General features: G+C 44.7%; 1 non-coding gene across 1 annotated transcript; it reads right to left on the bottom strand.

The window, feature by feature from the left end:
- Positions 1-11,881: 11,881 nt before the first annotated feature.
- trnaa-ugc (transfer RNA alanine (anticodon UGC)) lies at positions 11,882-11,954 on the bottom strand. The gene has a single exon. It is a non-coding gene; the product is annotated as a tRNA-Ala (tRNA).
- Positions 11,955-12,320: the final 366 nt, after the last annotated feature.

The following is a 12,320-nucleotide window of genomic DNA, read 5'->3' as shown; positions in this document are numbered from 1 at the left end:
AATTGGTGTCCTTTGGTTACCGACCCTCCTGCCACTGAAAATAGTTTCTCCTTATTTACTATAGCAAAACCACTTGTAATTTTGAAAACCTCTATTAAATTTACTCTTAGCTTTCTGAGGAAACCAATCCCAGCCTCTCCAGTCTCTCCACATAGCTGAAGTCCCTCATCCCTGGGACCACTCTCTGAGGCATGAAACCGAGGCTGTTGCTCTGTGTTTCTCTGCCTCTCTCTCTCTGTCTCTATCTGTCTCTCTCTTTGACTCTTTCTCTCTCTCTATGTCATATCTTCTGACTCTTTCTCACTCTGTTCACAGCTGGACTATTGCTCTGACAGACTCTGCCTCTGTTAGTTCCTCGTTAGTATAGTTGTGAGTATCCTCGACTGTCATGTGGGGGACTGGGGTTAATTCACCGACGGGGATGCTTTTAAACATCCCCAATTTTAAACCTTTGGGCAACTCCTTCAAATGCTCCTTGTTGAAGAGAAAAAAAATAACTTAATGAATTTTAAAAGATGTAGTAGCATATGAAGAAATGTATAACAACTTTCTGCAACATTTCCTCGTTTGTATAGTTTGCCTCTCCCTTTTGCATGGGGGACGGAGGAGGGAGAGAGTGATGGAGAAAATGAGATTAACAAGGTTACGCACAAAAAGCTGGGGTTTGGGACTTAGCACGACGACTCTTTCCATGAGACAGCACAGGCACGAGGGGCCGAATGGCCTCCCACTGTGCCGCAAGCCTCCATCATTCCATGAAACTCAGATGGATATCTGAGGTATACACACACAAAGAGAGCACCCACAGATGTCTGTGTCTGTGTGTGTTCGTGCAATTGTCTCAAGCACTGCATAACTACTTCCTCTACCAGGTCCTCGATAGTATAGCAGTGAGTATTGAATTCCTTGATGGCTTCTCTCTGTCTGTGTGTCTCTGACTCTCTGTCTCTCTCTCTCTGTCTCTGTGGTCTCTTAGTTCCTCACTCAGTGGCCTACTGAGCAGTAAGGAATAGGGCACACAGATTTAAAATTTTGGGCAAGAGATACAGGGGGATGTGAGGAAAAACCCTTTTACACAGCGAGTGGTGAGGACTTGGAATTTGCTGCTGAGGGAAGTGTTGGAAGTGGAGACACTCAATGTTGTCTGGTGGATAGGCACTTGAGGGAAACAAACTTGCAGGACGACGGGGATAGCGCGGGGGAATGGGACTGACTGGATTGCTCCACAGATAGCCGGCACAGACTCGATGGGCCGAATGCCCTCCTTCTGTGCCGTGTTACTCTATGATTCTATGACCTGCATTTGTAGACCACAGTTCTCTTCTGTGATGTTCTTACTACAGCTCATGGAGCAGAGTTTCCATAGTGTAGTGGTTATCATGTCCGCCTAACACACAAAAGGTCCCCTGTTAGATATCGGGCAGAAACATTTTATAAAACATTCGCCATTAAAATTGAATTAACATGAAAAAGTTCAATTAATTGTGTGGTTAAATATGAATAAAATGATATATCTCATAAAACCCGTGTATTTTCTCTGTGCAACTCTGGACCATCAGCAGCAGCAAAATTGTATTCAACCACAATCTGTAGCCTCCAAGCCTGGCAGATCCTTCACTCTACCATTACCATCAAACCAGATGTTTAGTGGAGCAGGCCAGGAGCGGCACCAGGTGCACCTAAAAATGAGACCATTCCAAACTGGTGAAGCTGGATATGGAACCAAGGCGGGCCAATGCAGCTGAGATACAGATTATCCAGGATCTAATTGAATGAAGGAACAGGGCTGAGGGGCTGAATGTCCTCCTCATGTTCCTATTAGTCTCTCACCATTAAGAAAATGTTACAAAATGTCTTTCTCGCATCCCAGTGGATGATCGCATACTCACCGACATTGTACCCAGTGCTACAGTTTATCCCACGATCTTGGACCCAAAATACATATTTTGAAAACCTGAAGCACTGGCTCTGCACGAACCACCATCCTTTCAGTTAACAGCCAAACGCACTAGCCGATTGCACCACAAAGACATGCTAAACAAATGATTACAACATATACTAAAGCTGGAGATTACCGAGATAAAACCTCAGGTCACAGAGAGTAAGATAAGAACTGTCCAGACTCTGTTTACTTGTCCAAATTAAAGAAATGAAACATTCATTGTCGGAACATGGAAATAGTCACTGAAAGAAAATCCGCTGAACAAACTGATTTGAAAACCCGCTTTGGGCCATTAGATCGATTCATCAACCAATGGTGACGGTGAGATATTAACATGGTGTCTGGGTTTCTCACAACTGTTGGAATGTTCCCACGGCTTATTTTACTGTTGTATTTGTTCATCAATCTGGAGATCAGATATACACGTGGTCGCTTCACTGGGTGCCCTGGGAACCAGATACACCAGAGCATAGGCCAATGATGGGACTCTGCCCTTTCTGCTCTATATGGGGGTAAGTAGCAACCGAATGAGAACAAAGAACCTACCACAGGCCTGGAATGGAGCCTTTCGCCATCCATCTGTGTGGGGCTCAGTACCATTCTGGGTGAGATCAGCAAACTGAGCGCAGTCCGGGAACGGATCCTGATCACACCCTGCTCTGAGTGGCTCCACTGTGAGAACATCACCACAGGCCGGGGATGGAGCCTGGGCCCTTCCTACTCTGTGGGGCACAGTAACACACTGCTTGAGATGGAGTAACACACCACAGGCCGGGGATGTAGCCTGGGCCCTTCCTATTCTGTGGGGCTCAGTAACACACTGCTTGAGATGGAGTAACACACCACAGGCCGGGGATGGAGCCTGGGCCCTTCCTGCTCTGTGGGGCTCAGTAACACACTGCTTGAGATGGAGTAACACACCACAGGCTGGAGATGGAGCCTGGGCCCTTCCTACTCTGTGGGGCTCAGTAACACACTGCTTGAGATGGAGTAACACACCACAGGCCGGGGTTGGAGCCTGGGCCCTTCCTACTCTGTGGGGCTCAGTAACACACTGCTTGAGATGGAGTAACACACCACAGGCCAGGGATGTAGCCTGGGCCCTTCCTACTCTGCGGGGCGCAGTAACACACTGCTTGAGCTGGAGTAACACACCACAGGCCGGGGTTGGAGCCTGGGCCCTTCCTACTCTGTGGGGCTCAGTAACACACTGCTTGAGATGGAGTAACACACCACAGGCCGGGGATGGAGCCTGGGCCCTTCCTACTCTGTGGGGCGCAGTAACACACTGCTTGAGATGGAGTAACACACCACAGGCCGGGGTTGGAGCCTGGGCCCTTCCTACTCTGTGGGGCTCAGTAACACACTGCTTGAGATGCAGTAACACACCACAGGCTGGGGTTGGAGCCTGGGCCCTCCCTACTCTGTGGGGCTCAGTAACACACTGCTTGAGATGGAGTAACACACCACAGGCCGGGATTGGAGCCTGGCATTCCATGTTCTTTGTGGGGCTCAGTACCACACCGCCTGCAATAAACTAACAGGCCGAAGACCGAGGAAGGAAACTGATCACATCCTGTAGTGTACGGCTCAGTACCACACCGGGTGAGATCTGAAAACTCTGCACTCATGCGGAGCCCCTGGGATGGAGCTACCATCTGCCTTCCTGCAACAACAGACAGGGAGGCGGGACTGAGGCTGTTGTCTCAATGTTTTAAAGCTGATTTCACAGGCGATCCCCAGCTCTTGAATCCCCCAGCAGAGAATTCAAGGAGAGTTTGATTTAACTGAGATTCAACATCAGTGTCTGAAGTAACCAAAGTACTATTATACTTTAATTTTTATGTTAGAATATGTATAATGTAGCATCATTGTACAAGGTGGAGGTAATTAGTTAATTCATACCTGAGTTAAACGATATATGGGTCTGTATATTGCATTTACTAGCTAAGTTTTTAAAACATGATTAAGTGACTTCAAATGCTGAGAAATTAAACTGCAGAGCAACTCGTGGGAAGATTGGCGAGGATGTCTGCTCGGCCAGGCAAGGCAGCACATATAAAAGATAAGACACCTAAGAATTCATTCGTTCATAAACTCACAACAGGTTTCCATTACATCAAAGTACGGTGGGACTAATCAGAATGTGCTTGCTTTGCAGAAGTAACCCGAGACAAGGTCAGAATCTGTGCTTTGCAGAGATTGAACGAGGACTGTTATCTTAAGAAAACATGTAACGAGCAAACCGCCTGGCCAGAGACAAACAGACTGTTGTAAAGCAATAGATTAAAATGAGGCCGCAGTCACAGAAGGCCACAAGACCAACTGATAACAGGCCTGTGAATTTGTAGGCGGCAGGAATGATTAAATGTCACGGTTTATAATTGCCATTTAGCAATTAATCTGTATATGCTGATAAGCTTTGCACCTGCTCCTAGTGCAGGGGTTAGATTTTTATATAATTGTGAACGTTGCTGGGATATCGGTGGAGTCGGATTCAGACAGCGATCTGAAAGGTTCTCCCCAGGCCTGTGAGTAAAGACCGTTTAGAACCATAACTCCAATTCTGTCATCTTTTCCGGGGATGGTGTGAGCATCGACCTTGCATATCACTTGGTCCGCAAAACACCTCCAACAATTGGCATAGTTGGCAGGATCACCAACCCTCTCTGAGTCGCAGTATCATTGGGCTGAGAAGGGTGAGTACATTTTACCTTACCACCCCTCGGTAGAGTTCAGATGTGCTGTAAGATTCAGAAAGTCGGTGGAATAAGAACTAAAAGAAGCAGACTAGGAGGAACTGGTGCTGTCTTGGGAAAAGGCTGGCGGGGGCGGCAAAATCCCCTAACCCAGAGGGCAGGAAAATCCTCTTAAGCCGGGAGGCGGCAAAACCTCAGTAAAGGAATGAATCTAAGTCGGGGAGGTGGCAAAATCCTCTAAATAAGCCGGGAAGGCGGCAAATCCTCTAAGCCGGGGAGGCGGCAAAATCCTCTGAGCCGGGAAGGCGGCAAGTATTGGATGCCTGGGAGTCACGAGGTGATCGACACGGACAAGGGTGGTGGAGTATTTCAAACACCTCGCCTGAGACTGAATTAAGAGGACGTCATCCCACATAACGGCCAGGATCAAGTAGGTGTCAGGAACTATAAACACCACAGGATCGTGATCCCATGACGAATGAGTGTGCGCAAAATAAGTGTGTGTGGGTGAATGATAGGGTAACATAAGAACTATTGTGAAGTAAGTCGGAAACTATATAGAATGCCTAAAATGGATGCAGAGATAAAGGAGGTGGGACCCTCCCCTTGCGAGATCCCAACTCTGTCACTCGCTATGTAGCAGACAAAGATCAAAAACTTATCAAAACTATGAAAAAGAAAGGGTGGGATCCCGAAGACAGTGCAGTGAGCCAAAGGGCTTGGTGGAGGGGACAAACCAAAGATAAAGGGGGAATGGTAATTTTAGCTTGTTACCAGAAACAATGTAAGGAATCGAAACAGAAGGGAGAGATAAAGAAGGAAAAAGATCTAATTTGCAAGCTAACCAATTTGAAAACTCAGCAAAGGAAGGAAAAAAAAGCAGGTATTTGGAAAGCCAGGAAAAGTTGCTGATTCACCGATTTAAAAAGGAAAATAAAGATAAACTTAAAGCTTTACCAACATGGAAGTTATTAACATCTGTACCGAGACAAATAAAACACAAGATTTGCTGAGTGAAAGTAACCTTAAAAATATGCTGAAATTTTAGTTTGTGTGAACGTGTGTTAAAGTGTGAAAGATTTCCTGATTATGGAGGTTTAAGAAGTTACTATATTCCTTTGTCTGAAAGTCTGTCCTTAAAAAAAAAAGAAAATGTCTGTTGTGTGTTTTAGCTCCACCCACTTATCTGCGTTTAAAAAAAGCTTTTAACCCTTTTTATCTTGTCTTGGATTTTGGAAGTTTTAAGAATGTGTGAATAAGATCGTGCCCCCAGAATTGGAAAAAAAAACTTTGAACTAATTTAAGTTAAGCTGGTGTGAAAAAAATGAGAAGAACAAAAAGTTTGTTCAACAAAAGATAAAGTTTCACTCTAAGACTTAACCTTGGAGTTATGAGGTAAATTAACCTATTAAAACCAGACTTTCATTGTGGCCACGGTGAAATTCTGGTTGGTGTAAATTGGTGTAGTCTGAATTGAATAAGTTAACTCCAGTCCGCAAGAAAATCCGATAGTGGCAGGTCCCTCTACAATATTTGATTGCTACGGTACTGGGAGCCCTACATAATGTGGAACTAAAGTTAAACCCTAGAAAGGTACAGGTAGGGAAGGACGAAGAAATCCACCTAGGATAGATAATAACACAAGGGAAGAGACAAATGTCTGAAGTCAGATGGGAGGGGCTCTAGGACCAAGGGGAGCAGCACGCAATCACTGGCTGCGTGCTTTGATTTATCACAGTCCCGTACTTACAAGCAGCTAGAGATGGCAGCAGGAAGGGACCGCACCAGAGAGGGGAGGGGGTCAAACAGGTATTAGGGCTATTTAATTATTGCCGGAACTTTATCCCAGAATATGCAGAAATGGCCCAGCCTATACAGGATTTGATCAAAGGGGGGAAACCATCCCAGCAGCTGGTAGACTGGGGCCCCGACCAAGAAACAGCTTTTGTAAAGTGAAACAAGCCCTCATAAGTGCTCCTGCCCTTGGATTACCAGACCAGAATAGGCCATTCCACATCTGTAACTACCACAGTAAGGATCATTACAATGGCAATGGACAGGGTAAAAGGGAAAGTCGGTTAGAAGGAAGCCTATCGGCTCAGGTAGCAGACTTGGTGGCTCTCACCAAAGCCCTGAGGTTAGCCAAAGGAAAAAGTGTAAACATATACAGATAGTCGGTATGCCTTTGGGGTGGTGCCTGATTACATGGTAGCCTGGAATAGGCGAGGATATATCACACCAGGAGGAGGACCCATAAGACACGAGAATATAATCAAGGAATTAGTAGGAGCCTCTCTCCTACCCAAAGAGTGCGCAATAATAAATTAAAGCACACAAGAAGATTACTGACCGACACCAACAGGGCAATGCATGTGCAGACGAGGCAGCTAAGCGGGCAGCTGAGATAGGGAATCTGACCAATGAAGCCCAAGTGTTCGTGTTTAGTTAAAATGTGAAAACACAACTGTCTTTTTCGATTGGGAATGTTTTTTTAAGTTACGTGAAGTGACGCAATAATGCTTTGCTCCACCTTCAAAAGCCTGCAAAGGAGTTAACCCTTTCCACTGACAGCTGTTTAAGTTCACCAAGCAATAACTTCAGTATTACTGAATAAAATTTAAAGATATTGGACATTATTAAATTTAAGTTTCTTAATGTTAAGTTAATATTTCCCCACAGTGATAGAAGGAACATTATGATTTGATAAGTGGAAGTTATCTTGTAAACTAATTGCAGCACCATCTCAAATGGCAGGAAGGCTGCTTGGGAGGCTGTCTTGTTACTCAAAGATAAATCTATACAGATAGTTAGAGATATGAGCCAGAACGCCGCAACTATGATGGGAATGGAAGGAGAGGATCACTGTTGCTCCAGTGAAGAGGAATTAGAGTATGTAGACAAGATCAGGGAATTATCTTTGACGGAGGCAAACTTAGAGCTATATGTGGATGGGTCCCGTAAATATGTTAATGGAACACCATGAACCAGTTGGGCTGTGGTGAAGGGAGACGGCACTGTCCAGAGGGAAGAAAGATTACCAGGGGATAGTTCAGCACAAGTTGCTGAGCTAACAGCATTGACAGAGACATTAAAATTGGCAGAAGGAAAACGGGTAAACATTTATACCGATATCCGCTATGCTTTTGGCATAGTACATGATTATATGGCAGCCTGGAGTAGAAGGGGGTACATCGCCTAGGGGGGCAAACCTATACAGCATGAGCACTTAGTAAAGAAGTTGGTAGCCGCCTCAGGGTTATCCACTGAAACAACAGTACTAAAGGTAAAAGCCCATCAGCGAAGGAATTCCCCCACGGAAAAGGGAAATAGAGCCACAGATCATGCAGCCAGAAAAGTGGTAGAGAAACAGATAGCAGCGGCAAACAACAACAACACAGAACCAGCAACACAGCTAGACAAAGCTGCTATAACTGCATTGCCAGAGAATATAGACATATCCAAATTACATAAAGAAATATCCCAGGAGGAGAAACAGCTATGGGAGTGAGGGGGCGCAAGAGAAAGGTCGGGGGGATATGGAGTAAAGAGCAGCAAATATGTGCACCAAGCTGTGTAAAGCAAGAATTAATGAAAATGTACCATGGTAGACAACACAGAGGTATATCCAATATGTCGAAGAACCTCCAGCGATGCTGGTGGTGGCTTAGAATGAAACAAGCTATGGACAGATTCTGTAGACATTGCCCCATATGTGCGCAATATAACATAGGGAAACCCATCAAGGAAAAGTGGGGACATCAGCCGAGACCAAGAGGCCCATGAGAGAAATTACAGATAGATTTTACTGGACCTCTTCTGGCTAATCCCAGCCCAAGCTCGAACCAGGGACGTTTCACGTGTAAAGCGAACGTGATAACCACTACACTATGGTAACCGCTATGTACATATTATCAACCGAGAGGAACTGACACTGTGCTGATTGGTTCACCTTAAGCAGCATCACTCAATGGGCCAGAAATTCGGGTCGGGGGGGGCTTCCTGGGGGTGCAAGCCCCCGACGTGCACTTACCTTGCGTGCCAGCCGTTGAGCTGTAGGACCCTGTGGAATTTCGATCCTAGGCCTGCTCCAACAGCCGGCGCGCAGTGCTTGCGTATCCTAGGGGCACAGTTAGTTGGATGCGGCCCCTGGGATCACGTAGGCCATGGGGAGCCAATCGGAGCAGGGAATGCTCCATTCATAAGATTGACAGGCAGAGCTGTCAAAACTTATAAATACTACTGGCCCCAAAACATTACTAAATCTTCAAATACAATTTTTAAAAAATCACATTTTTTCAATAAACTATAAATTACATGAAATAACTATTTTAAACAATAATTTAAATTTTTCAAACAATTAATTACATTTTCTAACGGGGCTAAATATTACCTTACCGTTCTTTAAAGTATTTAAAAATAATAAACCTGTGGAAAAAATGTTTTAATTTTAATTAATTTTCCACTTACCTTGTAAAAAGCGGGCCTTACGCCTGCTTTTTACATGTCTAACTTCTGGAAACTTGGCCTCCTGGGAAAACCTGCAAAGAAAACCGATGTTTGATGCGCATGCGCAGCCTCTTCCCTGCACGAGTTCGACCTCTGAACCCCTTCTTTCAGGGGAACGGAAGTGCCGGTTTCCCGCGCATGCGTAGTGCATGCACGAAACCGGCACTTCCATTGGGCTTACGGGTGAGTACCCCGTGTGTTCTCAGCCGTGGAGACCCGAATTTCTGGGGCAATATAAACGGTGAACTCCCAAATAACAGGCGCAGTGCAGTCTGGTCAACGTCAAACCCTCCTTTCTTATTCAGCACAGGAAGAAGAGACTTGAACGGTTCACTGTGTATCTTTATCCACAGATACTGCCTAAACTCCTGAGAATTTCCCGTTTCTCCTTCAGATATATAGAATTTGCAGTAACTTTCTTCTGTCATTTGGAATGAGCCCGCTGGTTGTTCATCCACAGCAAGTTTAATCAATAATGTTACCGCCCAGAATCGAACCAGAAACTTTTCGCAAAGCGAACGTGAGTATCCATTACTCTACAGGAACTACTTTGTGCACCCCTTCAACACAGGGGAACTGATCAGTGAACTCCCTCTGCTGATTGGTTCACCTTAAACAGCATCAGTCAATATAAAGGATGAGCTCACAAAATCAGCCGCAGTGCAGTCTGGTCAACGGCAGCCCTCCTTTCTTTATCAACAGAGGAAGAACAGACATGATCCGGAGTCAGGCGCCACAAACTTTAAGTAAAGGCACAAATACGAGTAACACATACTTCCAAATCATTTCACTGAAACATTTTTCACTTGATGTAAAAGCTGACCACGTTGGATCTGAAAATGAGCACCATGGGATATTTTGTTCACTATTGATTCTATACTCGGTGAGCCGTGAAGCAAAGTTTTCTGTAGTGTAACTGTTATCACTTTTGCTTTGCACGCAAAAAGTCTCAGGCTCGAGCCCGGGTGGAAACATTCCATTTGCCAGGATTTTATGCTGTGCAGTGACCAGTCCTGTTAATTTTAACAAAAGTTACCCCAGATTTCTGGTGTCATAAGCAACGAACATTTTAAATCGGACTCCTAAAATACAATGTGTAAAATGAGATATGGGTAACAGTTCATTACATACAAAGGACAAAATGCGTTATTGGAGTCTTTTTCGCCTTTCTGTCATCCTGTAATTTATGGTAACCGGTTATTTAATGGTGATTGTTAAAGATTCAACTGCAGTTCCAATAGTGGCCGCAAAATTAGGGACAGTTTTTGATTTGAACTGCGGACGTCACGGAAATTTAAACTACCACCGAAGAGAAAATCGGACCCTGAGAACGCTGGTTCAAACCTAGCCGTGTGATGAGGTAACTATTGTATAACCATTTTTTGTATGTGGCTATTCTTAATGAGCTGTTAGGTCGTTAATGTATCCGGGCTGCAGGGGGCCACCCCAGGCGCAGCAGAGGAGTCTCGCCATTAGATCTCCGTGGAGACAGTATTTTTCCCCTCCTCTGTTCCTCTTGTCTATATCCCTGTGCTTTTATTTTCGTATTTATTCCCCGTGTCTCAATTTCTTGAAATATAACATGGTGGGGACATTTTAAGAGACGCGATTTCTATGTTACTTATTGAAAGGACACGCAGACGGAACGACTGAAACTGCAATTTGAATCCGGTCACTGACCCTGTGCTTTTCTATTAATCTGTGTTGTTCTGCTCCCACATTCTCAATGAGAAAGTTCCGAGCCTCAATTTTTAAATAAATTAATTCCCACCTCTTCAAGGAGCGACACGCGAGCCGGAGATTCCCTAAATCGGCGCCAACATTCCCCAAATCCTCCTTACAGTACCGCAACCAAAACTGTGTTCTGTATGGGAAATATCATTGAGAATTACTTCGCTCACTGTAACGCTGCCATTTGAATGGCATAATTCGCCTGTCAATGCGTATTTTATTTATACTGAACCAAAATTGCAAATTATTCCAGTTTTCATATTTACCAAACCTGAATGGAGTAAGGCATCAATTTGCTTCCACCCACTTTCGAACCGTTGAGTTTTCGTGTGTTGGCAGAATGCGATAACCACCACACACCGGAAACTCTCCAGCACTCGGTGCATTGCATTGCATCGACTCCATAGGAACAGGAGGAGGCCATTCAGCCCCTGGAGCCTGCTCCGTCATCAAATTATATCAGGACTGGTCTGTATCTTCACTCCATTTACCCGCTTTGTTTCCATAACCCTTAATATCCTTAGCCAACAAAATTCTATCGACAGTGGCGGCAATCTTGAGCCTGAAACCAGCTGCACTCCCAGATCCAGACTGAAAAGGCTTCTTACTGACGGCCACCCTGCAGATTAATGGATTACATTTCTGAACTTCAGGGCATCAGAGATTCCAGGGATTAAAAGGGAACAAAAGATGAAATGGGCCTTAGTCTGCGTCAGATTTCTCTCACTCAAAAGTATCTGATTAGTGAAGTGAAATAAAGAAAAAATAAAGAATAAGAAAGAAGCCGCTGTTGCCCTATTGACAAGAGAATAATCTCACCATACATCTCTCCCGTTTCCCAGTTCTAACGATGGGTAATTGACTTGAACGGTTCACTTTCTACCTTTATCCACAGATACTGCCTAACCTCTTGACAATTTCCAGCATTTTTCGTTTTTTATTTCAGATTTACAGTAATTACCTTTGTCATTTGGAATTTCATCCACTGCAAGTTTAAACATAATGTTCCCGGCCGGGCTCGAACCGGAGACTTTTCGCGTGCAAAGCGAATGTGATAACCACTACACTACAGGAACCGCTGCATGCCTTATTTTCAGCACAGGGGAACTGACCAGTGAACTCCCTCTGTGCTGATTGGTTCACCTTAAACAGCATCACTCAATATAAAGGATGAGCTCACAAAATCAGCCGCAGTGCAGTCTGGTCAACGACAGCCCTCCTTTCTTTATCAACAGAGGAAGAACAGACATGAACGGGAGTCAGACGCCACAACATTTAATTAGAGGCACAAATACGAGTAACACATACTTCCACATCATTTCACTAAAAAATGATTTCACTTGATGTAAACGTTGACTGCATTGAATCTGAAAATGAGCACCGTGTGATATTTTATTCACTATTGATTCTATTCTCTGCGAGCAGTGACGCAGAGTTTTTCG

This window comes from Somniosus microcephalus, unplaced genomic scaffold (genome assembly GCF_052327205.1).
Source record: "Somniosus microcephalus isolate GS21.2 unplaced genomic scaffold, FLI_Smic_1.0 unresolved_chr4, whole genome shotgun sequence".
NCBI classification, from domain to species: domain Eukaryota; kingdom Metazoa; phylum Chordata; class Chondrichthyes; order Squaliformes; family Somniosidae; genus Somniosus; species Somniosus microcephalus.
The sequence above is the reverse complement of the archived record's forward strand: the minus strand, read 5'-3'. Positions and strand labels throughout refer to the sequence as shown.